At 41.6% G+C, this 4,548-nt stretch overlaps 1 pseudogene; it reads left to right on the forward strand.

The window, feature by feature from the left end:
* Nucleotides 1-623: 623 nt before the first annotated feature.
* Nucleotides 624-1,408, forward strand: LOC128070522 (40S ribosomal protein S3a-like; annotated as a pseudogene).
* The last annotated feature ends 3,140 nt before the right edge of the window (nt 1,409-4,548 follow it).

Consider the following 4,548-nt stretch of genomic DNA (forward strand, 5'->3'; position numbering starts at 1 on the left):
TATCTCCATTTTCAATACTATTAATAAAGTTGAATAAGGTAGCAAAGTAGATCTTTTTACACAAACTATTTTTCTGCAGTTTGGATTATATCCTTAGATTCCCAAAAAGTGGAGATCACTAGTGCAAAGGGCAAGAATGTCTTTGAATTTCTTGATACATGTTGGAAAATGTTTTTCGCAAAGTCAGGCATATCCCATCTCACTGTAGGATTTCAAGAGAAGGATGTCACAAGGAAGAGGGGAGGCCATCCCTGTCACAGAAACAGCATGAGGGAGTAGGTGTGTTTTTTAGGGAAAAGCGTCTGTATCATCAGCAAGACCTAGCCCAGGCCTTGTCATTGAGTATTGGTCCACGAATTATTTGGTAAGTAAATGAAAGCTACAAAGATGAAGAATTGTGGACATGTTAGGAAAACGTAGAATAGAAATGTTTTTTGGAGGAGATGAAGTCTTTGAAAAACATTGTGAGACAAGTTTGGAGAGGGCTCTGGACAGTCTTAAATATCACAGTAAGGGCTTAGGGTTTAAACCAATAAACCAACAAGAACCACAAAATAATTTTGCAAGGGAATAATACGAGAAGAATAAAGAATTTTGCCCTTTTTGGCTCTCTGAGCAGCACCATGGTGGTTGGCAAAAACAAGCACCCAATGAAAGGAGGCAAAAGAGGAGCCAAGAAGAAAATGGTTGAACCATTTTCTAAAAAAGATTGGTGTGATGTGAAAGCATCAGCTATGTTCAATATAAGGAATATTGATAAAATATTGGTCACAAGATCTCAAGGAACCAAAATTGTATCTGATGACCTCAAGGGGCATTGTTTTTGAAGTGAGTCTTGCTGATCTGCACAATGATGATGTTGCATTTAGAAAACTCAAACTAATTACTGAGGATGTTCAGGGCAAATAATTCTTAATTTACATAGCATGGATCTTTCAATGGCATGGATCAAAAAACAGCAAACCATGATTAAAGCTCATGTTGATGTCAAGACTACCAATGGTTACTTGCTTCATCTGTTTTGTGTGGGTTCTAATAAAAAAAAAAATGCAGCAATCAGATTCAGATGACTTCTTATGCCCAGCACCGGCAGGTGCACCAGATTTGCAAGAAGATGATGGAAATCATGACCTGAAAGGTGCAGACAAATGACTTGAAAGAGTTGGTCAATAAATTGATTTCAGATAGCATTGGGAAAGACATAGAAAAAGCTTGCCAATCTATTTACCCACTCCATGATGTCTTCACTAGAAAAGAAAAAATTCTGAAGAAGCCCAAGTTTGAACTGGGAAAACTCATGGAGTTACATGTTGAAGGTAATAGTTCTGGAAAAGCTGCTGGGGGTGAGACAGGTGCTAAAATTGAATGGGATGATGGATATAAGCCACCAGTCCAAGAATCTGTTTAAAATGCAGACTTTTAATGGTGACAAATAAAAGATCTTATTTGCTGAAAAAAAAATAATGAATTTTGCAAATAGTCCTCAGAGCATTTATGGGATGGTTGGGAAAGACCGATTGCAAAGGAACAAACTACAGATGAGCTTGTAGAAATTAAGATTCTCTATTTGGCTATTTCAATTATCTAAATGTAAAATAAAAATACTGGGATAAAGGAACAGGGATGGGAATGGAAAAGAGGATGTGAGAAAATAATGTAGGGGAATTCTCTGGCAGCCCAGTGGTTAAGACTCCATGGCTTTACTGCCCAGGTCCAAGGTTCAATCCCTGGTTGGGGAAATTAACATCCCACAAGCTGCTCAGCAGGGCCAAAAAATAAATAAATAGACAAAGTGGATTGGTCATTTACTGTACATGGGGAGAGGGATAGTGGGAGGAGCCTAAATGACCTTTACTGTACCACTGGGATACTCTTCACAGGTGTGGGAGCTCCAGGAGGATCTGGTTTGGACAGATTGATGTTAAATGAGTTCCTGACATCTGGATCTCAAGAAAAGAGGGAAACAGATCCAAGGATGTTGGTGGTCATCTATGGAGGGGCAATAGATATGCAGTTTTAGAAAGCTTCAAGTGACAGACTTTGCTTAATAATGGAAGCAGGAGAGCTTAGGTATGATTAAATTGGGGAACTTTTTTTACAACTCAAAAAGAAATAAGAAAAGCAAAGGGGTAAGTCTTAGGATGTTTAAATAAATAATTATTGTAAGGTCAGTGACTACCAACATCATGGTTTTATTTACTAGTGATAAGGCTTAGGGTTAACCATCATAAAAAGAAAGAGAATGATAGAAGCTAAAAACATACAAACAAAATATCTTTCTACTGCTGGGCCATGCCGAGCTATAAGAAATTCATTTCATTGTTGTTTTCCAATTGGTACTCACAGCCATTCTGTCAAAGGAGGTTAAACGGCCGGAAGACAGATGGAAAAGTTGGCCCTAGGATCACAAATAATCTATGAAGTCTAGAAAAATCCATCAATCAGTAAGCAGCATGGAAATCCACGAATCCAGCAGATATCAAAAGCATCAAGAAATCAGAAGATGGAGAAGAGAAATACATACCTGGACCCTGTTGGAGGTGTTTAGCAACCACACTAGGCTGATGCAGCAAATGAGCATTCTTCCCAGCCCTACTATGGGCAGTATCATGATGATTCCTCATGGGAGTGTAAAGCACCACCTCCTATGGGAGGCATGGGAAGTACCCGGTCAGTGCCACCCTGACATCTGATACACCACATCTTGCTTGATAATCTGGTATCACAAGGGCTGTTTAGGTCCCTTAGGAGATCACCTTGCCCAGAAGGTCTCTAATAGATATTCTGGAGGGAGGGCTGCAGTGATTATAGGATACTCATGTCTAATATAGATGAACAGTGTGTGCTTACAAAGAAAATGCAACCACAGAAAGTGAAAAACAAAGCAAATCAAGGATGGCAAGGAGGGGCCTTGTGGGAGTCCAGTACAAGATAGGAACAAAAATGGCAGGAGCAATAAAGACTGTGTACTGAGGCAGGGTGCAGGATGCTTGGGGCTGGTGTACTGGGATGACCCGGAGGAATGGTGTGTGGGGGGGAGGTGGGAGGGGGTTTCGGGATTGGGAACATGTGTACACCCGTGGTGGATTCATGTTGATGTTTGGCAAAACAAATACAATATTGTAAAAAAAAAAAAAAAAAAAGTTGTTTTTTTTTTTAATAAGGGTAAAATAAAATAGTGTAAAAGAGTGCTTAATTTGGAAAAAAAAAAAGACAGTGTACTGAGAACTTGCTTGGGCCCAGGCCTTATGACAGTCATATCTCAACCAATTCACACTGCCGTCCCACCTTGCAAATGGGGAACCTGAAGCATTTAGTAGATGGCCAAAATTTGGAGTTTGAGGGTCCTGAACATGAGCCCTCATACCCTCCTCTGACCCACCCCGCACTGTGGCTCTGTGTATCCGAGGCTGCAACAGAGCTGGGCAGAGAACCGGTCAGTGTTTGCTTCCAGCAATATTCTGATTTCTAATTTAAATTTAGTCTTATGTTAGGAGACACGTCCTCAGCCCAGGCATTGTTGTTCACTTCTTCGTGGTCTTGAGAATTTACTCTGCCCCTAGGGCACTGAATAGGAGGAATCCTGGTGGGAGGAAAGCCTGGCACCTGATCTAGTGAGAAGATGCATAATAGACCCAGACCTCTGCTCCTGTGCCCTAGGACTTGGGTAAGGACCGGGCACCTAGGTCTGGCACTGCTTCTGGCCTGTACATGGGATTAGAATACCTACCTCCTAGAGGAATTGTAAGGATTAAATGTCAATCATATAGGAAAGTGCTTTATAAACTTTCAAGGGCTATCCAGGGGTGAAATGGACATTTTTCTAAATGAGTACTGTGTAATACATATATCACATCTTGGGCATAAGCACATGCATGATTCTATTCCAAGATAACACCTGAGGGATTGCACACTCATCTCCATGACATCTTCTGTCCTTGGGTCTTCCTGGAGTTGTAGGCCAACTAGGAATCGAAACCTCTGAGCTTAGTTTGACTGCTTAGGGATGCAAAGTCAGCATCCCAGTGGTATGGGAATTACAAAGCAACCATAAGTGGGAGGCAGAGGACATAACGAGCAGAAGGAACCAGACTCTGGGGACAAGTATGCCAGGATACATATCTCAGCCACTTCACTGCACTCACCCCGCCCCCCGCCCCCCCCCCCCCCCCCCCACCCCCTGAAAATGACCAAGGTCCAACCTCTCTGGGAATCCTTGTCTTCACTGGTTGATGAAACAATAGCATCTTTATGCAGGCTCACATCAGATTGAACTGGGCTAAAGTGGCTAACTGCCCTGAAAGACATGGAAGGCATGTAATTGAACAGTGGCAAATAAACCAGGAACTATGTCCTCAGACATTCAGTCTTCCCAGCGAAGTCCCTTTAGGTCAGGCCCTACTGGCCTCTGCCCCCTATCTCACCTTTAACTATTTCAGATCTGCTTTTGGATTAGATTTCAAAGGTGAAGAAAGATGGAAATAGGGAGGTCATTGATCAATGGGTTTATTCTTTCAGGATGGTTTCAGAGTCAAATTAAAATGCACT

This window comes from Budorcas taxicolor, chromosome 2 (genome assembly GCF_023091745.1).
Source record: "Budorcas taxicolor isolate Tak-1 chromosome 2, Takin1.1, whole genome shotgun sequence".
Lineage (NCBI taxonomy): Eukaryota > Metazoa > Chordata > Mammalia > Artiodactyla > Bovidae > Budorcas > Budorcas taxicolor.